This window comes from Balaenoptera physalus, assembly GCF_965194825.1.
Source record: "Balaenoptera physalus genome assembly, chromosome: 14".
Lineage (NCBI taxonomy): Eukaryota > Metazoa > Chordata > Mammalia > Artiodactyla > Balaenopteridae > Balaenoptera > Balaenoptera physalus.
This window is the reverse complement of record NC_138893.1, coordinates 98,490,223-98,515,629: the sequence shown is the minus strand read 5'-3', so window position 1 is coordinate 98,515,629 and position 25,407 is coordinate 98,490,223.

Genomic DNA, 25,407 nt, shown 5'->3' with positions numbered 1-25,407 from the left:
ACCCACTGGACTCACTTACAGAGAGATATCAATGCATAGGTTTTAAGATTCTTACTAGTCAGATATATTCTTGGGCGGTGAATAGGGGCTGTTGAGTCCAATTCACTGATCAAGGAGTAGGTCTTGTCTATTACCTATTGGGTTTATGGAACGGTATCTGAGCTAATTTGAAACCCTTGTTTTATGCATCACCCCACCTCACCTTTCCCGTTAAGCAGCCATAGTGTGTTTTCTAAACGTGTTACCCTGCTCTGATTTGTAATTCAGTTCAAGGGTAGCGGTTTTTATATTCCCTCTATAAGTGATATCTTATGATAAGTATCTTTTTCTGTGTGACTTATTTCACTTAGAATCGTCCTACCTAAATCCACTCATCTTGCTGCTACTAGCCTTATGACGTTGATTTCATGGCTGAGTGATATTCCATTGTACATAAGGACCACAACTTCTTTATCCATTTTTCTCTTTCCTGGGATATTTAAGGTGTAACGAAGTGGAGGTTCTTGTCAACAGAGCAGCCCTAAACTTTGGGGTGCCTGTGTCTTGCTGATTTTTAGTTTTCCCAATTTATACGCCCATGAGTGGAAGTGCCCTATGCTCCCTAAGCTGATTTTTTTCGATGTTTCAGGACACACCGTGCACTTCTCCAGAGTGGCTGTTGGCAATTTACATCCCGCCCATCAGCGTAGCCAGGCTCCCGTTTCTCCATGGCCTGTTTTGCATTTCTGGTTTTGACACTTTATTCAGCATGGCCCTTTTGACCGATGGGAAGCGAGACTTCTTTGTAGCGCTGATTTGCCTTTCCAGGTTGCTTGGTTGGCCAAAAAGGGCGTATGCGTTTTTTCCTGAATATATTCAGGAAAAAACGCATACGCCCTTTTTGGCCAAGGGCATCATTGTCGAGGTTTTGCCGCTTTTCCTGTGCTTTAAAGGCGATTCGAATCTCCCTCCTGAAATCTGTTTCCTGCAATTCTGCCTTGCTTTCCAATCCTCTTCGTTGCCTTCCCTCAATATATTTGTGGACGAGAGTCATCATTTATAAGTCTGCAGGTTTGTGAATTGCAGTGCCCCTGAGCTCCATTTTTCAACTCGCTTTCTTGGGAGCTGGCCGCAAAAGCGCAGGATTGCTTCAGGCCCTATTCTGGTCCCGGGCGGCAGGCTGAGCCTGTGGTTAATTCTTCTTCCTGATGGGAAAATAGAGTGACCTGTGCCTGTCCCAACACCTAGAGCTAGTCTCTCATTGGTTCCCCCTCTTCCCGTTCATCCTCAGGACAAATTGCAACCTGTACGGAACAGGAGGTTAAAGGTGCTGATTCTCCAAGGAGGGAGATTGCTAGTAAAGCGGCTGGAATGGCAAACCCGAGCACAAGGAGATGAGAAATGAGGTGCGTTTTGAAAACCTTTCCGGATCACACGGTGTACCATCTTCTGGGTTTCTCATGCATGCTTTCGATGTAGGAAGATGCCCTTGAACCTGGAGATTTGGGACCCATGGGATGGGTACCACGCAGTATTACTTTAAAGGGTCTGCGTTTGCTCACCCAACCTCACCAAACCTCTCAGCCCCAAGAGTGTCCACCCTTATGTCTCAATCAACTGTGGGTCTAGATATGGTCAATCCAGGTGGCATCACAGCCCCTGAACGAATTTTGTAAGAATTTCTCTCTCTTTCACTGTCTTTGTTTCACGGGTTTTTAAAAGTAATTGATTTTTATAATGGGGTTTACCTGCTTTTCACTGCTGTGTTTTTGCCGCTTTACACCCACTGGACTCACTTACAGAGAGATATCAATGCATAGGTTTTAAGATTCTTACTAGTCAGATATATTCTTGGGCGGTGAATAGGGGGTGTTGAGTCCAATTCACTGAGCAAGGAGTAGGTCTTGTCTATTACCTATTGGGTTTATGGAACGGTATCTGAGCTAATTTGAAACCCTTGTTTTATGCATCACCCCACCTCACCTTTCCCGTTAAGCAGCCATAGTGTGTTTTCTAAACGTGTGACCCTGCTCTGATTTGTAATTCAGTTCAAGGGTAGCGGTTTTTATATTCCCTCTATAAGTGATATCTTATGATAAGTATCTTTTTCTGTGTGACTTATTTCACTTAGAATCGTCCTACCTAAATCCACTCATCTTGCTGCTACTAGCCTTATGACGTTGATTTCATGGCTGAGTGATATTCCATTGTACATAAGGACCACAACTTCTTTATCCATTTTTCTCTTTCCTGGGATATTTAAGGTGTAACGAAGTGGAGGTTCTTGTCAACAGAGCAGCCCTAAACTTTGGGGTGCCTGTGTCTTGCTGATTTTTAGTTTTCCCAATTTATACGCCCATGAGTGGAAGTGCCCTATGCTCCCTAAGCTGATTTTTTTCGATGTTTCAGGACACACCGTGCACTTCTCCAGAGTGGCTGTTGGCAATTTACATCCCGCCCATCGGCGTAGCCAGGCTCCCGTTTCTCCATGGCCTGTTTTGCATTTCTGGTTTTGACACTTTATTCAGCATGGCCCTTTTGACCGATGGGAAGCGAGACTTCTTTGTAGCGCTGATTTGCCTTTCCAGGTTGCTTGGTTGGCCAAAAAGGGCGTATGCGTTTTTTCCTGAATATATTCAGGAAAAAACGCATACGCCCTTTTTGGCCAAGGGCATCATTGTCGAGGTTTTGCCGCTTTTCCTGTGCTTTAAAGGCGATTCGAATCTCCCTCCTGAAATCTGTTTCCTGCAATTCTGCCTTGCTTTCCAATCCTCTTCGTTGCCTTCCCTCAATATATTTGTGGACGAGAGTCATCATTTATAAGTCTGCAGGTTTGTGAATTGCAGTGCCCCTGAGCTCCATTTTTCAACTCGCTTTCTTGGGAGCTGGCCGCAAAAGCGCAGGATTGCTTCAGGCCCTATTCTGGTCCCGGGCGGCAGGCTGAGCCTGTGGTTAATTCTTCTTCCTGATGGGAAAATAGAGTGACCTGTGCCTGTCCCAACACCTAGAGCTAGTCTCTCATTGGTTCCCCCTCTTCCCGTTCATCCTCAGGACAAATTGCAACCTGTACGGAACAGGAGGTTAAAGGTGCTGATTCTCCAAGGAGGGAGATTGCTAGTAAAGCGGCTGGAATGGCAAACCCGAGCACAAGGAGATGAGAAATGAGGTGCGTTTTGAAAACCTTTCCGGATCACACGGTGTACCATCTTCTGGGTTTCTCATGCATGCTTTCGATGTAGGAAGATGCCCTTGAACCTGGAGATTTGGGACCCATGGGATGGGTACCACGCAGTATTACTTTAAAGGGTCTGCGTTTGCTCACCCAACCTCACCAAACCTCTCAGCCCCAAGAGTGTCCACCCTTATGTCTCAATCAACTGTGGGTCTAGATATGGTCAATCCAGGTGGCATCACAGCCCCTGAACGAATTTTGTAAGAATTTCTCTCTCTTTCACTGTCTTTGTTTCACGGGTTTTTAAAAGTAATTGATTTTTATAATGGGGTTTACCTGCTTTTCACTGCTGTGTTTTTGCCGCTTTACACCCACTTGACTCACTTACAGAGAGATATCAATGCATAGGTTTTAAGATTCTTACTAGTCAGATATATTCTTGGGCGGTGAATAGGGGGTGTTGAGTCCAATTCACTGAGCAAGGAGTAGGTCTTGTCTATTACCTATTGGGTTTATGGAACGGTATCTGAGCTAATTTGAAACCCTTGTTTTATGCATCACCCCACCTCACCTTTCCCGTTAAGCAACCATAGTGTGTTTTCTAAACGTGTTACCCTGCTCTGATTTGTAATTCAGTTCAAGGGTAGCGGTTTTTATATTCCCTCTATAAGTGATATCTTATGATAAGTATCTTTTTCTGTGTGACTTATTTCACTTAGAATCGTCCTACCTAAATCCACTCATCTTGCTGCTACTAGCCTTATGACGTTGATTTCATGGCTGAGTGATATTCCATTGTACATAAGGACCACAACTTCTTTATCCATTTTTCTCTTTCCTGGGATATTTAAGGTGTAACGAAGTGGAGGTTCTTGTCAACAGAGCAGCCCTAAACTTTGGGGTGCCTGTGTCTTGCTGATTTTTAGTTTTCCCAATTTATACGCCCATGAGTGGAAGTGCCCTATGCTCCCTAGGCTGATTTTTTTCGATGTTTCAGGACACACCGTGCACTTCTCCAGAGTGGCTGTTGGCAATTTACATCCCGCCCATCAGCGTAGCCAGGCTCCCGTTTCTCCATGGCCTGTTTTGCATTTCTGGTTTTGACACTTTATTCAGCATGGCCCTTTTGACCGATGGGAAGCGAGACTTCTTTGTAGCGCTGATTTGCATTTCCAGGTTGCTTGGTTGGCCAAAAAGGGCGTATGCGTTTTTTCCTGAATATACTCAGGAAAAAACGCATACGCCCTTTTTGGCCAAGGGCATCATTGTCGAGGTTTTGCCGCTTTTCCTGTGCTTTAAAGGCGATTCGAATCTCCCTCCTGAAATCTGTTTCCTGCAATTCTGCCTTGCTTTCCAATCCTCTTCGTTGCCTTCCCTCAATATATTTGTGGACGAGAGTCATCATTTATAAGTCTGCAGGTTTGTGAATTGCAGTGCCCCTGAGCTCCATTTTTCAACTCGCTTTCTTGGAAGCTGGCCGCAAAAGCGCAGGATTGCTTCAGGCCCTATTCTGGTCCCGGGCGGCAGGCTGAGCCTGTGGTTAATTCTTCTTTCTGATGGGAAAATAGAGTGACCTGTGCCTGTCCCAACACCTAGAGCTAGTCTCTCATTGGTTCCCCCTCTTCCCGTTCATCCTCAGGACAAATTGCAACCTGTACGGAACAGGAGGTTAAAGGTGCTGATTCTCCAAGGAGGGAGATTGCTAATAAAGCGGCTGGAATGGCGAACCCGAGCACAAGGAGATGAGAAATGAGGTGCGTTTTAGAAACCTTTACGCATCACACGGTGTACCATCTTCTGGGTTTCTCATGCATGTTTTCGATGTAGGAAGATGCCCTTGAACCTGGACATTTCGGACCCATGGGATGGGTACCACGCAGTATTACTTCAAAGGGACTGCGTTTGCTCACCCAACCTCACCAAACCTCTGAGTCCCAAGAGTGTCCACCCTTATGTCTCAATCAGCTGTGGGTCTAGATATGGTCAATCCAGGTGGCATCACAGCACCTGAACGAATTTTGTAAGAATTTCTCTCTCTTTCACTGTCTTTGTTTCACGGGTTTTTAAAAGTAATTGATTTTTATAATGGGGTTTACCTGCTTTTCACTGCTGTGTTTTTGCCGCTTTACACCCACTTGACTCACTTACAGAGAGATATCAATGCATAGGTTTTAAGATTCTTACTAGTCAGATATATTCTTGGGCGGTGAATAGGGAGTGTTGAGTCCAATTCACTGAGCAAGGAGTAGGTCTTGTCTATTACCCATTGGGTTTATGGAACTGTATCTGAGCTAATTTGAAACCCTTGTTTTATGCATCACCCCACCTCACCTTTCCCGTTAAGCAGCCATAGTGTGTTTTCTAAACGTGTGACCCTGCTCTGATTTGTAATTCAGTTCAAGGGTAGCGGTTTTTATATTCCCTCTATAAGTGATATCTTATGATAAGTATCTTTTTCTGTGTGACTTATTTCACTTAGAATCGTCCTACCTAAATCCACTCATCATGCTGCTACTAGCCTTATGACGTTGATTTCATGGCTGAGTGATATTCCATTGTACATAAGGACCACAACTTCTTTATCCATTTTTCTCTTTCCTTGGACATTTAAGGTGTAACGAAGTGGAGGTTCTTGTCAACAGAGCAGCCCTAAACTTTGGGGTGCCTGTGTCTTGCTGATTTTTAGTTTTCCCAATTTATACGCCCATGAGTGGAAGTGCCCTATGCTCCCTAAGCTGATTTTTTTCGATGTTTCAGGACACACCGTGCACTTCTCCAGAGTGGCTGTTGGCAATTTACATCCCGCCCATCAGCGTAGCCAGGCTCCCGTTTCTCCATGGCCTGTCTTGCATTTCTGGTTTTGACCCTTTATTCAGCATGGCCCTTTTGACCGATGGGAAGCGAGACTTCTTTGTAGCGCTGATTTGCCTTTCCAGGTTGCTTGGTTGGCCAAAAAGGGCGTATGCGTTTTTTCCTGAATATATTCAGGAAAAAACGCATACGCCCATTTTCGCCAAGGGCATCATTGTCGAGGTTTTGCCGCTTTTCCTGTGCTTTAAAGGCGATTCGAATCTCCCTCCTGAAATCTGTTTCCTGCAATTCTGCCTTGCTTTCCAATCCTCTTCGTTGCCTTCCCTCAATATATTTGTGGACGAGAGTCATCATTTATAAGTCTGCAGGTTTGTGAATTGCAGTGCCCCTGAGCTCCATTTTTCAACTCACTTTCTGGGAGCTGGCCGCAAAAGCGCAGGATTGCTTCAGGCCCTATTCTGGTCCCGGGCGGCAGGCTGAGCCTGTGGTTAATTCTTCTTCCTGATGGGAAAATAGAGTGACCTGTGCCTGTCCCAACACCTAGAGCTAGTCTCTCATTGGTTCCCCCTCTTCCCGTTCATCCTCAGGACACATTGCAACCTGTACGGAACAGGAGGTTAAAGGTGCTGATTCTCCAAGGAGGGAGATTGCTAGTAAAGCGGCTGGAATGGCAAACCCGAGCACAAGGAGATGAGAAATGAGGTGCGTTTTGAAAACCTTTCTGGATCACACGGTGTACCATCTTCTGGGTTTCTCATGCATGCTTTCGATGTAGGAAGATGCCCTTGAACCTGGAGATTTGGGACCCATGGGATGGGTACCACGCAGTATTACTTTAAAGGGTCTGCGTTTGCTCACCCAACCTCACCAAACCTCTCAGCCCCAAGAGTGTCCACCCTTATGTCTCAATCAACTGTGGGTCTAGATATGGTCAATCCAGGTGGCATCACAGCCCCTGAACGAATTTTGTAAGAATTTCTCTCTCTTTCACTGTATTTGTTTCACGGGTTTTTAAAAGTAATTGATTTTTATAATGGGGTTTACCTGCTTTTCACTGCTGTGTTTTTGCCGCTTTACACCCACTGGACTCACTTACAGAGAGATATCAATGCATAGGTTTTAAGATTCTTACTAGTCAGATATATTCTTGGGCGGTGAATAGGGGGTGTTGAGTCCAATTCACTGAGCAAGGAGTAGGTCTTGTCTATTACCTATTGGGTTTATGGAACGGTATCTGAGCTAATTTGAAACCCTTGTTTTATGCATCACCCCACCTCACCTTTCCCGTTAAGCAGCCATAGTGTGTTTTCTAAACGTGTGACCCTGCTCTGATTTGTAATTCAGTTCAAGGGTAGCGGTTTTTATATTCCCTCTATAAGTGATATCTTATGATAAGTATCTTTTTCTGTGTGACTTATTTCACTTAGAATCGTCCTACCTAAATCCACTCATCTTGCTGCTACTAGCCTTATGACGTTGATTTCATGGCTGAGTGATATTCCATTGTACATAAGGACCACAACTTCTTTATCCATTTTTCTCTTTCCTGGGATATTTAAGGTGTAACGAAGTGGAGGTTCTTGTCAACAGAGCAGCCCTAAACTTTGGGGTGCCTGTGTCTTGCTGATTTTTAGTTTTCCCAATTTATACGCCCATGAGTGGAAGTGCCCTATGCTCCCTAAGCTGATTTTTTTCGATGTTTCAGGACACACCGTGCACTTCTCCAGAGTGGCTGTTGGCAATTTACATCCCGCCCATCAGCGTAGCCAGGCTCCCGTTTCTCCATGGCCTGTTTTGCATTTCTGGTTTTGACACTTTATTCAGCATGGCCCTTTTGACCGATGGGAAGCGAGACTTCTTTGTAGCGCTGATTTGCCTTTCCAGGTTGCTTGGTTGGCCAAAAAGGGCGTATGCGTTTTTTCCTGAATATATTCAGGAAAAAACGCATACGCCCTTTTTGGCCAAGGGCATCATTGTCGAGGTTTTGCCGCTTTTCCTGTGCTTTAAAGGCGATTGGAATCTCCCTCCTGAAATCTGTTTCCTGCAATTCTGCCTTGCTTTCCAATCCTCTTCGTTGCCTTCCCTCAATATATTTGTGGACGAGAGTCATCATTTATAAGTCTGCAGGTTTGTGAATTGCAGTGCCCCTGAGCTCCATTTTTCAACTCGCTTTCTTGGGAGCTGGCCGCAAAAGCGCAGGATTGCTTCAGGCCCTATTCTGGTCCCGGGCGGCAGGCTGAGCCTGTGGTTAATTCTTCTTCCTGATGGGAAAATAGAGTGACCTGTGCCTGTCCCAACACCTAGAGCTAGTCTCTCATTGGTTCCCCCTCTTCCCGTTCATCCTCAGGACAAATTGCAACCTGTACGGAACAGGAGGTTAAAGGTGCTGATTCTCCAAGGAGGGAGATTGCTAGTAAAGCGGCTGGAATGGCAAACCCGAGCACAAGGAGATGAGAAATGAGGTGCGTTTTGAAAACCTTTCCGGATCACACGGTGTACCATCTTCTGGGTTTCTCATGCATGCTTTCGATGTAGGAAGATGCCCTTGAACCTGGAGATTTGGGACCCATGGGATGGGTACCACGCAGTATTACTTTAAAGGGTCTGCGTTTGCTCACCCAACCTCACCAAACCTCTCAGCCCCAAGAGTGTCCACCCTTATGTCTCAATCAACTGTGGGTCTAGATATGGTCAATCCAGGTGGCATCACAGCCCCTGAACGAATTTTGTAAGAATTTCTCTCTCTTTCACTGTCTTTGTTTCACGGGTTTTTAAAAGTAATTGATTTTTATAATGGGGTTTACCTGCTTTTCACTGCTGTGTTTTTGCCGCTTTACACCCACTGGACTCACTTACAGAGAGATATCAATGCATAGGTTTTAAGATTCTTACTAGTCAGATATATTCTTGGGCGGTGAATAGGGGGTGTTGAGTCCAATTCACTGAGCAAGGAGTAGGTCTTGTCTATTACCTATTGGGTTTATGGAACGGTATCTGAGCTAATTTGAAACCCTTGTTTTATGCATCACCCCACCTCACCTTTCCCGATAAGCAGCCATAGTGTGTTTTCTAAACGTGTTACCCTGCTCTGATTTGTAATTCAGTTCAAGGGTAGCGGTTTTTATATTCCCTCTATAAGTGATATCTTATGATAAGTATCTTTTTCTGTGTGACTTATTTCACTTAGAATCGTCCTACCTAAATCCACTCATCTTGCTGCTACTAGCCTTATGACGTTGATTTCATGGCTGAGTGATATTCCATTGTACATAAGGACCACAACTTCTTTATCCATTTTTCTCTTTCCTGGGATATTTAAGGTGTAACGAAGTGGAGGTTCTTGTCAACAGAGCAGCCCTAAACTTTGGGGTGCCTGTGTCTTGCTGATTTTTAGTTTTCCCAATTTATACGCCCATGAGTGGAAGTGCCCTATGCTCCCTAAGCTGATTTTTTTCGATGTTTCAGGACACACCGTGCACTTCTCCAGAGTGGCTGTTGGCAATTTACATCCCGCCCATCGGCGTAGCCAGGCTCCCGTTTCTCCATGGCCTGTTTTGCATTTCTGGTTTTGACACTTTATTCAGCATGGCCCTTTTGACCGATGGGAAGCGAGACTTCTTTGTAGCGCTGATTTGCCTTTCCAGGTTGCTTGGTTGGCCAAAAAGGGCGTATGCGTTTTTTCCTGAATATAGTCAGGAAAAAACGCATACGCCCTTTTTGGCCAAGGGCATCATTGTCGAAGTTTTGCCGCTTTTCCTGTGCTTTAAAGGCGATTCGAATCTCCCTCCTGAAATCTGTTTCCTGCAATTCTGCCTTGCTTTCCAATCCTCTTCGTTGCCTTCCCTCAATATATTTGTGGACGAGAGTCATCATTTATAAGTCTGCAGGTTTGTGAATTGCAGTGCCCCTGAGCTCCATTTTTCAACTCGCTTTCTTGGAAGCTGGCCGCAAAAGCGCAGGATTGCTTCAGGCCCTATTCTGGTCCCGGGCGGCAGGCTGAGCCTGTGGTTAATTCTTCTTTCTGATGGGAAAATAGAGTGACCTGTGCCTGTCCCAACACCTAGAGCTAGTCTCTCATTGGTTCCCCCTCTTCCCGTTCATCCTCAGGACAAATTGCAACCTGTACGGAACAGGAGGTTAAAGGTGCTGATTCTCCAAGGAGGGAGATTGCTAATAAAGCGGCTGGAATGGCGAACCCGAGCACAAGGAGATGAGAAATGAGGTGCGTTTTAGAAACCTTTACGCATCACACGGTGTACCATCTTCTGGGTTTCTCATGCATGTTTTCGATGTAGGAAGATGCCCTTGAACCTGGACATTTCGGACCCATGGGATGGGTACCACGCAGTATTACTTCAAAGGGACTGCGTTTGCTCACCCAACCTCACCAAACCTCTGAGTCCCAAGAGTGTCCACCCTTATGTCTCAATCAGCTGTGGGTCTAGATATGGTCAATCCAGGTGGCATCACAGCACCTGAACGAATTTTGTAAGAATTTCTCTCTCTTTCACTGTCTTTGTTTCACGGGTTTTTAAAAGTAATTGATTTTTATAATGGGGTTTACCTGCTTTTCACTGCTGTGTTTTTGCCGCTTTACACCCACTTGACTCACTTACAGAGAGATATCAATGCATAGGTTTTAAGATTCTTACTAGTCAGATATATTCTTGGGCGGTGAATAGGGAGTGTTGAGTCCAATTCACTGAGCAAGGAGTAGGTCTTGTCTATTACCCATTGGGTTTATGGAACTGTATCTGAGCTAATTTGAAACCCTTGTTTTATGCATCACCCCACCTCACCTTTCCCGTTAAGCAGCCATAGTGTGTTTTCTAAACGTGTGACCCTGCTCTGATTTGTAATTCAGTTCAAGGGTAGCGGTTTTTATATTCCCTCTATAAGTGATATCTTATGATAAGTATCTTTTTCTGTGTGACTTATTTCACTTAGAATCGTCCTACCTAAATCCACTCATCATGCTGCTACTAGCCTTATGACGTTGATTTCATGGCTGAGTGATATTCCATTGTACATAAGGACCACAACTTCTTTATCCATTTTTCTCTTTCCTTGGACATTTAAGGTGTAACGAAGTGGAGGTTCTTGTCAACAGAGCAGCCCTAAACTTTGGGGTGCCTGTGTCTTGCTGATTTTTAGTTTTCCCAATTTATACGCCCATGAGTGGAAGTGCCCTATGCTCCCTAAGCTGATTTTTTTCGATGTTTCAGGACACACCGTGCACTTCTCCAGAGTGGCTGTTGGCAATTTACATCCCGCCCATCAGCGTAGCCAGGCTCCCGTTTCTCCATGGCCTGTCTTGCATTTCTGGTTTTGACCCTTTATTCAGCATGGCCCTTTTGACCGATGGGAAGCGAGACTTCTTTGTAGCGCTGATTTGCCTTTCCAGGTTGCTTGGTTGGCCAAAAAGGGCGTATGCGTTTTTTCCTGAATATATTCAGGAAAAAACGCATACGCCCATTTTCGCCAAGGGCATCATTGTCGAGGTTTTGCCGCTTTTCCTGTGCTTTAAAGGCGATTCGAATCTCCCTCCTGAAATCTGTTTCCTGCAATTCTGCCTTGCTTTCCAATCCTCTTCGTTGCCTTCCCTCAATATATTTGTGGACGAGAGTCATCATTTATAAGTCTGCAGGTTTGTGAATTGCAGTGCCCCTGAGCTCCATTTTTCAACTCACTTTCTGGGAGCTGGCCGCAAAAGCGCAGGATTGCTTCAGGCCCTATTCTGGTCCCGGGCGGCAGGCTGAGCCTGTGGTTAATTCTTCTTCCTGATGGGAAAATAGAGTGACCTGTGCCTGTCCCAACACCTAGAGCTAGTCTCTCATTGGTTCCCCCTCTTCCCGTTCATCCTCAGGACAAATTGCAACCTGTACGGAACAGGAGGTTAAAGGTGCTGATTCTCCAAGGAGGGAGATTGCTAGTAAAGCGGCTGGAATGGCAAACCCGAGCACAAGGAGATGAGAAATGAGGTGCGTTTTGAAAACCTTTCCGGATCACACGGTGTACCATCTTCTGGGTTTCTCATGCATGCTTTCGATGTAGGAAGATGCCCTTGAACCTGGAGATTTGGGACCCATGGGATGGGTACCACGCAGTATTACTTTAAAGGGTCTGCGTTTGCTCACCCAACCTCACCAAACCTCTCAGCCCCAAGAGTGTCCACCCTTATGTCTCAATCAACTGTGGGTCTACATATGGTCAATCCAGGTGGCATCACAGCCCCTGAACGAATTTTGTAAGAATTTCTCTCTCTTTCACTGTCTTTGTTTCACGGGTTTTTAAAAGTAATTGATTTTTATAATGGGGTTTACCTGCTTTTCACTGCTGTGTTTTTGCCGCTTTACACCCACTTGACTCACTTACAGAGAGATATCAATGCATAGGTTTTAAGATTCTTACTAGTCAGATATATTCTTGGGTGGTGAATAGGGGGTGTTGAGTCCAATTCACTGAGCAAGGAGTAGGTCTTGTCTATTACCTATTGGGTTTATGGAACGGTATCTGAGCTAATTTGAAACCCTTGTTTTATGCATCACCCCACCTCACCTTTCCCGTTAAGCAGCCATAGTGTGTTTTCTAAACGTGTTACCCTGCTCTGATTTGTAATTCAGTTCAAGGGTAGCGGTTTTTATATTCCCTCTATAAGTGATATCTTATGATAAGTATCTTTTTCTGTGTGACTTATTTCACTTAGAATCGTCCTACCTAAATCCACTCATCTTGCTGCTACTAGCCTTATGACGTTGATTTCATGGCTGAGTGATATTCCATTGTACATAAGGACCACAACTTCTTTATCCATTTTTCTCTTTCCTGGGATATTTAAGGTGTAACGAAGTGGAGGTTCTTGTCAACAGAGCAGCCCTAAACTTTGGGGTGCCTGTGTCTTGCTGATTTTTAGTTTTCCCAATTTATACGCCCATGAGTGGAAGTGCCCTATGCTCCCTAGGCTGATTTTTTTCGATGTTTCAGGACACACCGTGCACTTCTCCAGAGTGGCTGTTGGCAATTTACATCCCGCCCATCAGCGTAGCCAGGCTCCCGTTTCTCCATGGCCTGTTTTGCATTTCTGGTTTTGACACTTTATTCAGCATGGCCCTTTTGACCGATGGGAAGCGAGACTTCTTTGTAGCGCTGATTTGCATTTCCAGGTTGCTTGGTTGGCCAAAAAGGGCGTATGCGTTTTTTCCTGAATATACTCAGGAAAAAACGCATACGCCCTTTTTGGCCAAGGGCATCATTGTCGAGGTTTTGCCGCTTTTCCTGTGCTTTAAAGGCGATTCGAATCTCCCTCCTGAAATCTGTTTCCTGCAATTCTGCCTTGCTTTCCAATCCTCTTCGTTGCCTTCCCTCAATATATTTGTGGACGAGAGTCATCATTTATAAGTCTGCAGGTTTGTGAATTGCAGTGCCCCTGAGCTCCATTTTTCAACTCGCTTTCTTGGAAGCTGGCCGCAAAAGCGCAGGATTGCTTCAGGCCCTATTCTGGTCCCGGGCGGCAGGCTGAGCCTGTGGTTAATTCTTCTTTCTGATGGGAAAATAGAGTGACCTGTGCCTGTCCCAACACCTAGAGCTAGTCTCTCATTGGTTCCCCCTCTTCCCGTTCATCCTCAGGACAAATTGCAACCTGTACGGAACAGGAGGTTAAAGGTGCTGATTCTCCAAGGAGGGAGATTGCTAATAAAGCGGCTGGAATGGCGAACCCGAGCACAAGGAGATGAGAAATGAGGTGCGTTTTAGAAACCTTTACGCATCACACGGTGTACCATCTTCTGGGTTTCTCATGCATGTTTTCGATGTAGGAAGATGCCCTTGAACCTGGACATTTCGGACCCATGGGATGGGTACCACGCAGTATTACTTCAAAGGGACTGCGTTTGCTCACCCAACCTCACCAAACCTCTGAGTCCCAAGAGTGTCCACCCTTATGTCTCAATCAGCTGTGGGTCTAGATATGGTCAATCCAGGTGGCATCACAGCACCTGAACGAATTTTGTAAGAATTTCTCTCTCTTTCACTGTCTTTGTTTCACGGGTTTTTAAAAGTAATTGATTTTTATAATGGGGTTTACCTGCTTTTCACTGCTGTGTTTTTGCCGCTTTACACCCACTTGACTCACTTACAGAGAGATATCAATGCATAGGTTTTAAGATTCTTACTAGTCAGATATATTCTTGGGCGGTGAATAGGGAGTGTTGAGTCCAATTCACTGAGCAAGGAGTAGGTCTTGTCTATTACCCATTGGGTTTATGGAACTGTATCTGAGCTAATTTGAAACCCTTGTTTTATGCATCACCCCACCTCACCTTTCCCGTTAAGCAGCCATAGTGTGTTTTCTAAACGTGTGACCCTGCTCTGATTTGTAATTCAGTTCAAGGGTAGCGGTTTTTATATTCCCTCTATAAGTGATATCTTATGATAAGTATCTTTTTCTGTGTGACTTATTTCACTTAGAATCGTCCTACCTAAATCCACTCATCATGCTGCTACTAGCCTTATGACGTTGATTTCATGGCTGAGTGATATTCCATTGTACATAAGGACCACAACTTCTTTATCCATTTTTCTCTTTCCTTGGACATTTAAGGTGTAACGAAGTGGAGGTTCTTGTCAACAGAGCAGCCCTAAACTTTGGGGTGCCTGTGTCTTGCTGATTTTTAGTTTTCCCAATTTATACGCCCATGAGTGGAAGTGCCCTATGCTCCCTAAGCTGATTTTTTTCGATGTTTCAGGACACACCGTGCACTTCTCCAGAGTGGCTGTTGGCAATTTACATCCCGCCCATCAGCGTAGCCAGGCTCCCGTTTCTCCATGGCCTGTCTTGCATTTCTGGTTTTGACCCTTTATTCAGCATGGCCCTTTTGACCGATGGGAAGCGAGACTTCTTTGTAGCGCTGATTTGCCTTTCCAGGTTGCTTGGTTGGCCAAAAAGGGCGTATGCGTTTTTTCCTGAATATATTCAGGAAAAAACGCATACGCCCATTTTCGCCAAGGGCATCATTGTCGAGGTTTTGCCGCTTTTCCTGTGCTTTAAAGGCGATTCGAATCTCCCTCCTGAAATCTGTTTCCTGCAATTCTGCCTTGCTTTCCAATCCTCTTCGTTGCCTTCCCTCAATATATTTGTGGACGAGAGTCATCATTTATAAGTCTGCAGGTTTGTGAATTGCAGTGCCCCTGAGCTCCATTTTTCAACTCACTTTCTGGGAGCTGGCCGCAAAAGCGCAGGATTGCTTCAGGCCCTATTCTGGTCCCGGGCGGCAGGCTGAGCCTGTGGTTAATTCTTCTTCCTGATGGGAAAATAGAGTGACCTGTGCCTGTCCCAACACCTAGAGCTAGTCTCTCATTGGTTCCCCCTCTTCCCGTTCATCCTCAGGACACATTGCAACCTGTACGGAACAGGAGGTTAAAGGTGCTGATTCTCCAAGGAGGGAGATTGCTAGTAAAGCGGCTGGAATGGCAAACCCGAGCACAAGGAGATGAGAAATGAGGTGCGTTTTGAAAACCTTTCTGGATCACACGGTGTACCATCTTCTGGGTTTCTCATGCATGCTTTCGATGTAGGAAGATGCCCTTGAACCTGGAGATTTGGGACCCATGGGATGGGTACCACGCAGTATTACTTTAAAGGGTCTGCGTTTGCTCACCCAACCTCACCAAACCTCTCAGCCCCAAGAGTGTCCACCCTTATGTCTCAATCAACTGTGGGTCTAGATATGGTCAATCCAGGTGGCATCACAGCCCCTGAACGAATTTTGTAAGAATTTCTCTCTCTTTCACTGTATTTGTTTCACGGGTTTTTAAAAGTAATTGATTTTTATAATGGGGTTTACCTGCTTTTCACTGCTGTGTTTTTGCCGCTTTACACCCACTGGACTCACTTACAGAGAGATATCAATGCATAGGTTTTAAGATTCTTACTAGTCAGATATATTCTTGGGCGGTGAATAGGGGGTGTTGAGTCCAATTCACTGAGCAAGGAGTAGGTCTTGTCTATTACCTATTGGGTTTATGGAACGGTATCTGAGCTAATTTGAAACCCTTGTTTTATGCATCACCCCACCTCACCTTTCCCGTTAAGCAGCCATAGTGTGTTTTCTAAACGTGTGACCCTGCTCTGATTTGTAATTCAGTTCAAGGGTAGCGGTTTTTATATTCCCTCTATAAGTGATATCTTATGATAAGTATCTTTTTCTGTGTGACTTATTTCACTTAGAATCGTCCTACCTAAATCCACTCATCTTGCTGCTACTAGCCTTATGACGTTGATTTCATGGCTGAGTGATATTCCATTGTACATAAGGACCACAACTTCTTTATCCATTTTTCTCTTTCCTGGGATATTTAAGGTGTAACGAAGTGGAGGTTCTTGTCAACAGAGCAGCCCTAAACTTTGGGGTGCCTGTGTCTTGCTGATTTTTAGTTTTCCCAATTTATACGCCCATGAGTGGAAGTGCCCTATGCTCCCTAAGCTGATTTTTTTCGATGTTTCAGGACACACCGTGCACTTCTCCAGAGTGGCTGTTGGCAATTTACATCCCGCCCATCAGCGTAGCCAGGCTCCCGTTTCTCCATGGCCTGTTTTGCATTTCTGGTTTTGACACTTTATTCAGCATGGCCCTTTTGACCGATGGGAAGCGAGACTTCTTTGTAGCGCTGATTTGCCTTTCCAGGTTGCTTGGTTGGCCAAAAAGGGCGTATGCGTTTTTTCCTGAATATATTCAGGAAAAAACGCATACGCCCTTTTTGGCCAAGGGCATCATTGTCGAGGTTTTGCCGCTTTTCCTGTGCTTTAAAGGCGATTGGAATCTCCCTCCTGAAATCTGTTTCCTGCAATTCTGCCTTGCTTTCCAATCCTCTTCGTTGCCTTCCCTCAATATATTTGTGGACGAGAGTCATCATTTATAAGTCTGCAGGTTTGTGAATTGCAGTGCCCCTGAGCTCCATTTTTCAACTCGCTTTCTTGGGAGCTGGCCGCAAAAGCGCAGGATTGCTTCAGGCCCTATTCTGGTCCCGGGCGGCAGGCTGAGCCTGTGGTTAATTCTTCTTCCTGATGGGAAAATAGAGTGACCTGTGCCTGTCCCAACACCTAGAGCTAGTCTCTCATTGGTTCCCCCTCTTCCCGTTCATCCTCAGGACAAATTGCAACCTGTACGGAACAGGAGGTTAAAGGTGCTGATTCTCCAAGGAGGGAGATTGCTAGTAAAGCGGCTGGAATGGCAAACCCGAGCACAAGGAGATGAGAAATGAGGTGCGTTTTGAAAACCTTTCCGGATCACACGGTGTACCATCTTCTGGGTTTCTCATGCATGCTTTCGATGTAGGAAGATGCCCTTGAACCTGGAGATTTGGGACCCATGGGATGGGTACCACGCAGTATTACTTTAAAGGGTCTGCGTTTGCTCACCCAACCTCACCAAACCTCTCAGCCCCAAGAGTGTCCACCCTTATGTCTCAATCAACTGTGGGTCTAGATATGGTCAATCCAGGTGGCATCACAGCCCCTGAACGAATTTTGTAAGAATTTCTCTCTCTTTCACTGTCTTTGTTTCACGGGTTTTTAAAAGTAATTGATTTTTATAATGGGGTTTACCTGCTTTTCACTGCTGTGTTTTTGCCGCTTTACACCCACTGGACTCACTTACAGAGAGATATCAATGCATAGGTTTTAAGATTCTTACTAGTCAGATATATTCTTGGGCGGTGAATAGGGGGTGTTGAGTCCAATTCACTGAGCAAGGAGTAGGTCTTGTCTATTACCTATTGGGTTTATGGAACGGTATCTGAGCTAATTTGAAACCCTTGTTTTATGCATCACCCCACCTCACCTTTCCCGATAAGCAGCCATAGTGTGTTTTCTAAACGTGTTACCCTGCTCTGATTTGTAATTCAGTTCAAGGGTAGCGGTTTTTATATTCCCTCTATAAGTGATATCTTATGATAAGTATCTTTTTCTGTGTGACTTATTTCACTTAGAATCGTCCTACCTAAATCCACTCATCTTGCTGCTACTAGCCTTATGACGTTGATTTCATGGCTGAGTGATATTCCATTGTACATAAGGACCACAACTTCTTTATCCATTTTTCTCTTTCCTGGGATATTTAAGGTGTAACGAAGTGGAGGTTCTTGTCAACAGAGCAGCCCTAAACTTTGGGGTGCCTGTGTCTTGCTGATTTTTAGTTTTCCCAATTTATACGCCCATGAGTGGAAGTGCCCTATGCTCCCTAGGCTGATTTTTTTCGATGTTTCAGGACACACCGTGCACTTCTCCAGAGTGGCTGTTGGCAATTTACATCCCGCCCATCAGCGTAGCCAGGCTCCCGTTTCTCCATGGCCTGTTTTGCATTTCTGGTTTTGACACTTTATTCAGCATGGCCCTTTTGACCGATGGGAAGCGAGACTTCTTTGTAGCGCTGATTTGCATTTCCAGGTTGCTTGGTTGGCCAAAAAGGGCGTATGCGTTTTTTCCTGAATATACTCAGGAAAAAACGCATACGCCCTTTTTGGCCAAGGGCATCATTGTCGAGGTTTTGCCGCTTTTCCTGTGCTTTAAAGGCGATTCGAATCTCCCTCCTGAAATCTGTTTCCTGCAATTCTGCCTTGCTTTCCAATCCTCTTCGTTGCCTTCCCTCAATATATTTGTGGACGAGAGTCATCATTTATAAGTCTGCAGGTTTGTGAATTGCAGTGCCCCTGAGCTCCATTTTTCAACTCGCTTTCTTGGAAGCTGGCCGCAAAAGCGCAGGATTGCTTCAGGCCCTATTCTGGTCCCGGGCGGCAGGCTGAGCCTGTGGTTAATTCTTCTTTCTGATGGGAAAATAGAGTGACCTGTGCCTGTCCCAACACCTAGAGCTAGTCTCTCATTGGTTCCCCCTCTTCCCGTTCATCCTCAGGACAAATTGCAACCTGTACGGAACAGGAGGTTAAAGGTGCTGATTCTCCAAGGAGGGAGATTGCTAATAAAGCGGCTGGAATGGCGAACCCGAGCACAAGGAGATGAGAAATGAGGTGCGTTTTAGAAACCTTTACGCATCACACGGTGTACCATCTTCTGGGTTTCTCATGCATGTTTTCGATGTAGGAAGATGCCCTTGAACCTGGACATTTCGGACCCATGGGATGGGTACCACGCAGTATTACTTCAAAGGGACTGCGTTTGCTCACCCAACCTCACCAAACCTCTGAGTCCCAAGAGTGTCCACCCTTATGTCTCAATCAGCTGTGGGTCTAGATATGGTCAATCCAGGTGGCATCACAGCACCTGAACGAATTTTGTAAGAATTTCTCTCTCTTTCACTGTCTTTGTTTCACGGGTTTTTAAAAGTAATTGATTTTTATAATGGGGTTTACCTGCTTTTCACTGCTGTGTTTTTGCCGCTTTACACCCACTTGACTCACTTACAGAGAGATATCAATGCATAGGTTTTAAGATTCTTACTAGTCAGATATATTCTTGGGCGGTGAATAGGGAGTGTTGAGTCCAATTCACTGAGCAAGGAGTAGGTCTTGTCTATTACCCATTGGGTTTATGGAACTGTATCTGAGCTAATTTGAAACCCTTGTTTTATGCATCACCCCACCTCACCTTTCCCGTTAAGCAGCCATAGTGTGTTTTCTAAACGTGTGACCCTGCTCTGATTTGTAATTCAGTTCAAGGGTAGCGGTTTTTATATTCCCTCTATAAGTGATATCTTATGATAAGTATCTTTTTCTGTGTGACTTATTTCACTTAGAATCGTCCTACCTAAATCCACTCATCATGCTGCTACTAGCCTTATGACGTTGATTTCATGGCTGAGTGATATTCCATTGTACATAAGGACCACAACTTCTTTATCCATTTTTCTCTTTCCTTGGACATTTAAGGTGTAACGAAGTGGAGGTTCTTGTCAACAGAGCAGCCCTAAACTTTGGGGTGCCTGTGTCTTGCTGATTTTTAGTTTTCCCAATTTATACGCCCATGAGTGGAAGTGCCCTATGCTCCCTAAGCTGATTTTTTTCGATGTTTCAGGACACACCGTGCACTTCTCCAGAGTGGCTGTTGGCAATTTACATCCCGCCCATCAGCGTAGCCAGGCTCCCGTTTCTCCATGGCCTGTCTTGCATTTCTGGTTTTGACCCTTTATTCAGCATGGCCCTTTTGACCGATGGGAAGCGAGACTTCTTTGTAGCGCTGATTTGCCTTTCCAGGTTGCTTGGTTGGCCAAAAAGGGCGTATGCGTTTTTTCCTGAATATATTCAGGAAAAAACGCATACGCCCATTTTCGCCAAGGGCATCATTGTCGAGGTTTTGCCGCTTTTCCTGTGCTTTAAAGGCGATTCGAATCTCCCTCCTGAAATCTGTTTCCTGCAATTCTGCCTTGCTTTCCAATCCTCTTCGTTGCCTTCCCTCAATATATTTGTGGACGAGAGTCATCATTTATAAGTCTGCAGGTTTGTGAATTGCAGTGCCCCTGAGCTCCATTTTTCAACTCACTTTCTGGGAGGTGGCCGCAAAAGCGCAGGATTGCTTCAGGCCCTATTCTGGTCCCGGGCGGCAGGCTGAGCCTGTGGTTAATTCTTCTTCCTGATGGGAAAATAGAGTGACCTGTGCCTGTCCCAACACCTAGAGCTAGTCTCTCATTGGTTCCCCCTCTTCCCGTTCATCCTCAGGACAAATTGCAACCTGTACGGAACAGGAGGTTAAAGGTGCTGATTCTCCAAGGAGGGAGATTGCTAGTAAAGCGGCTGGAATGGCAAACCCGAGCACAAGGAGATGAGAAATAAGGTGCGTTTTGAAAACCTTTCCGGATCACACGGTGTACCATCTTCTGGGTTTCTCATGCATGCTTTCGATGTAGGAAGATGCCCTTGAACCTGGAGATTTGGGACCCATGGGATGGGTACCACGCAGTATTACTTCAAAGGGACTGCGTTTGCTCACCCAACCTCACCAAATCTCTGAGTTCCAAGAGTGTCCACCCTTATGTCTCAATCAGCTGTGGGTCTAGATATGGTCAATCCAGGTGGCATCACAGCACCTGAACGAATTTTGTAAGAATTTCTCTCTCTTTCACTGTCTTTGTTTCACGGGTTTTTAAAAGTAATTGATTTTTATAATGGGGTTTAGCAGCTTGTCACTGCTGTGTTTCTGCCGCTTTACACCCACTTGACTCACTTACAGAGAGTTATCAATACATAGGTTTTAAAATTCTTACTAGTCAGATATGTTCTTGGGCGGTGAATAGGGGGTGTTGAGTCCAATTCATTGAGCAAGGTGTAGGTCTTGTCTATTACATATTGGGTTTATGGAACGGTATCTGAGCTAATTTGAATCCCTTGTTTTAGCATCACCCCGCCTCACCTTTCCCGTTAAGCAGCCATAGTGTGTTTTCTAAACGTGTGACTCTACTCTGTTTTGTAATTCATTTCAAGGGTAGCGGTTTTTACATTCCTTCTATAAGTGATATCTTATGATAAGTGTCTTTTTCTGTGTGACTTATTTCACTTAGAATCGTGGTACCTAAATCCACTCATCATGCTGCTACTAGCCTTATGACGTTGATTTCATGGCTGAGTGATATTCCATTGTACATAAGGACCACAACTTCTTTATCCATTTTTCTCTTTCCTGGGATATTTAAGGTGTAACGAAGTGGAGGTTCTTCTCAACAGAGCAGCCCTAAACTTTGGGGTGCCTGTGTCTTGCTGATTTTTTAGTTTTCCCAATTTATACGCCCATGAGTGGAAGTGCCCTATGCTCCCTAAGCTGATTTTTTTAGATGTTTCAGGACACACCGTGCACTTCTCCAGAGTGGCTGTTGGCAATTTACATCCCGCCCATCAGCGTAGCCAGGCTCCCGTTTCTCCATGGCCTGTCTTGCATTTCTGGATTTGACACTTTATTCAGCATGGCCCTTTTGACCGATGGGAAGCGAGACTTCTTTGTAGCGCTGATTTGCCTTTCCAGGTTGCTTGGTTGGCCAAAAAGGGCGTATGCGTTTTTTCCTGAATATATTCAGGAAAAAACGCATACGCCCTTTTTGGCCAAGGGCATCATTGTCGAGGTTTTGCCGCTTTTCCTGTGCTTTAAAGGCGATTCGAATCTCCCTCCTGAAATCTGTTTCCTGCAATTCTGCCTTGCTTTCCAATCCTCTTCGTTGCTTTCCCTCAATATATTTGTGGACGAGAGTCATCATTTATAAGTCTGCAGGTTTGTGAATTGCAGTGCCCCTGAGCTCCATTTTTCAACTCGCTTTCTTGGGAGCTGGCCGCAAAAGCGCAGGATTGCTTCAGGCCCTATTCTGGTCCCGGGCGGCAGGCTGAGCCTGTGGTTAATTCTTCTTCCTGATGGGAAAATAGAGTGACCTGTGCCTGTCCCAACACCTAGAGCTAGTCTCTCATTGGTTCCCCCTCTTCCCGTTCATCCTCAGGACAAATTGCAACCTGTACGGAACAGGAGGTTAAAGGTGCTGATTCTCCAAGGAGGGAGATTGCTAGTAAAGCGGCTGGAATGGCAAACCCGAGCACAAGGAGATGAGAAATGAGGTGCGTTTTGAAAACCTTTCCGGATCACACGGTGTACCATCTTCTGGGTTTCTCATGCATGCTTTCGATGTAGGAAGATGCCCTTGAACCTGGAGATTTGGGACCCATGGGATGGGTACCACGCAGTATTACTTTAAAGGGTCTGCGTTTGCTCACCCAACCTCACCAAACCTCTCAGCCCCAAGAGTGTCCACCCTTATGTCTCAATCAACTGTGGGTCTAGATATGGTCAATCCAGGTGGCATCACAGCCCCTGAACGAATTTTGTAAGAATTTCTCTCTCTTTCACTGTCTTTGTTTCACGGGTTTTTAAAAGTAATTGATTTTTATAATGGGGTTTACCTGCTTTTCACTGCTGTGTTTTTGCCGCTTTACACCCACTGGACTCACTTACAGAGAGATATCAATGCATAGGTTTTAAGATTCTTACTACTCAGATATATTCTTGGTCGGTGAATAGGGGGTGTTGAGTCCAATTCACTGAGCAAGGAGTAGGTCTTGTCTATTACCTATTGGGTTTATGGAACGGTATCTGAGCTAATTTGAAACCCTTGTTTTATGCATCACCCCACCTCACCTTTCCCGTTAAGCAGCCATAGTGTGTTTTCTAAACGTGTGACCCTGCTCTGATTTGTAATTCAGTTCAAGGGTAGCGGTTTTTATATTCCCTCTATAAGTGATATCTTATGATAAGTATCTTTTTCTGTGTGACTTATTTCACTTAGAATCGTCCTACCTAAATCCACTCATCTTGCTGCTACTAGCCTTATGACGTTGATTTCATGGCTGAGTGATATTCCATTGTACATAAGGACCACAACTTCTTTATCCATTTTTCTCTTTCCTGGGATATTTAAGGTGTAACGAAGTGGAGGTTCTTGTCAACAGAGCAGCCCTAAACTTTGGGGTGCCTGTGTCTTGCTGATTTTTAGTTTTCCCAATTTATACGCCCATGAGTGGAAGTGCCCTATGCTCCCTAAGCTGATTTTTTTCGATGTTTCAGGACACACCGTGCACTTCTCCAGAGTGGCTGTTGGCAATTTACATCCCGCCGATCAGCGTAGCCACGCTCCCGTTTCTCCATGGCCTGTTTTGCATTTCTGGTTTTGACACTTTATTCAGCATGGCCCTTTTGACCGATGGGAAGCGAGACTTCTTTGTAGCGCTGATTTGCCTTTCCAGGTTGCTTGGTTGGCCAAAAAGGGCGTATGCGTTTTTTCCTGAATATAGTCAGGAAAAAACGCATACGCCCTTTTTGGCCAATGGCATCATTGTCGATGTTTTGCCGCTTTTCCTGTGCTTTAAAGGCGATTCGAATCTCCCTCCTGAAATCTCTTTCCTGCAATTCCGCCTTGCTTTCAAATCCTCTTCGTTGCCTTCCCTCAGTATATTTGTGGACGAGAGTCATCATTTATAAGTCTGCAGGTTTGTGAATTGCAGTGCCCCTGAGCTCCATTTTTTAACTCGCTTTCTTGAGAGCTGGCCGCAAAAGCGCAGGATTGCTTCAGGCCCTATTCTGGTCCCGGGCGGCCGGCTGAGCCTGTGGTTAATTCTTCTTCCTGATGGGAAAATAGAGTGACCTGTGCCTGTCCCAACACCTAGAGCTAGTCTCTCATTGGTTCCCCCTCTTCCCGTTCATCCTCAGGACAAATTGCAACCTGTACGGAACAGGAGGTTAAAGGTGCTGATTCTCCAAGGAGGGAGATTGCTAGTAAAGAGGCTGGAATGGCAAACCCGAGCACAAGGAGATGAGAAATGAGGTGCGTTTTGAAAACCTTTCCGGATCACACGGTGTACCATCTTCTGGGTTTCTCATGCATGCTTTCGATGTAGGAAGATTCCCTTGAACCTGGAGATTTGGGACCCATGGGATGGGTACCACGCAGTATTACTTTAAAGGGTCTGCGTTTGCTCACCCAACCTCACCAAACCTCTTAGCCCCAAGAGTGTCCACCCTTATGTCTCAATCAACTGTGGGTCTAGATATGGTCAATCCAGGTGGCATCACAGCCCCTGAACGAATTTTGTAAGAATTTCTCTCTCTTTCACTGTCTTTGTTTCACGGGTTTTTAAAAGTAATTGATTTTTATAATGGGGTTTACCTGCTTTTCACTGCTGTGTTTTTGCCGCTTTACACCCACTTGACTCACTTACAGAGAGATATAAATGCCTAGGTTTTAAGATTCTTACTAGTCAGATATATTCTTGGGCGGTGAATAGGGGGTGTTGAGTCCAATTCACTGAGCAAGGAGTAGGTCTTGTCTATTACCTATTGGGTTTATGGAACGGTATCTGAGCTAATTTGAAACCCTTGTTTTATGCATCACCCCACCTCACCTTTCCCGTTAAGCAGCCATAGTGTGTTTTCTAAACGTGTGACCCTGCTCTGATTTGTAATTCAGTTCAAGGGTAGCGGTTTTTATATTCCCTCTATAAGTGATATCTTATGATAAGTATCTTTTTCTGTGTGACTTATTTCACTTAGAATCGTCCTACCTAAATCCACTCATCTTGCTGCTACTAGCCTTATGACGTTGATTTCATGGCTGAGTGATATTCCATTGTACATAGGACCACAACTTCTTTATCCATTTTTCTCTTTCCTGGGATATTTAAGGTGTAATGAAGTGGAGGTTCTTGTCAACAGAGCAGCCCTAAACTTTGGGGTGCCTGTGTCTTGCTGATTTTTAGTTTTCCCAATTTATACGCCCATGAGTGGAAGTGCCCTATGCTCCCTAAGCTGATTTTTTTCGATGTTTCAGGACACACCGTGCACTTCTCCCGAGTGGCTGTTGGCAATTTACATCCCGCCCATCAACGTAGCCAGGCTCCCGATTCTCCATGGCATGTTTTGCATTTCTGGTTTTGACACTTTATTCAGCATGGCCCTTTTGACCGATGGGAAG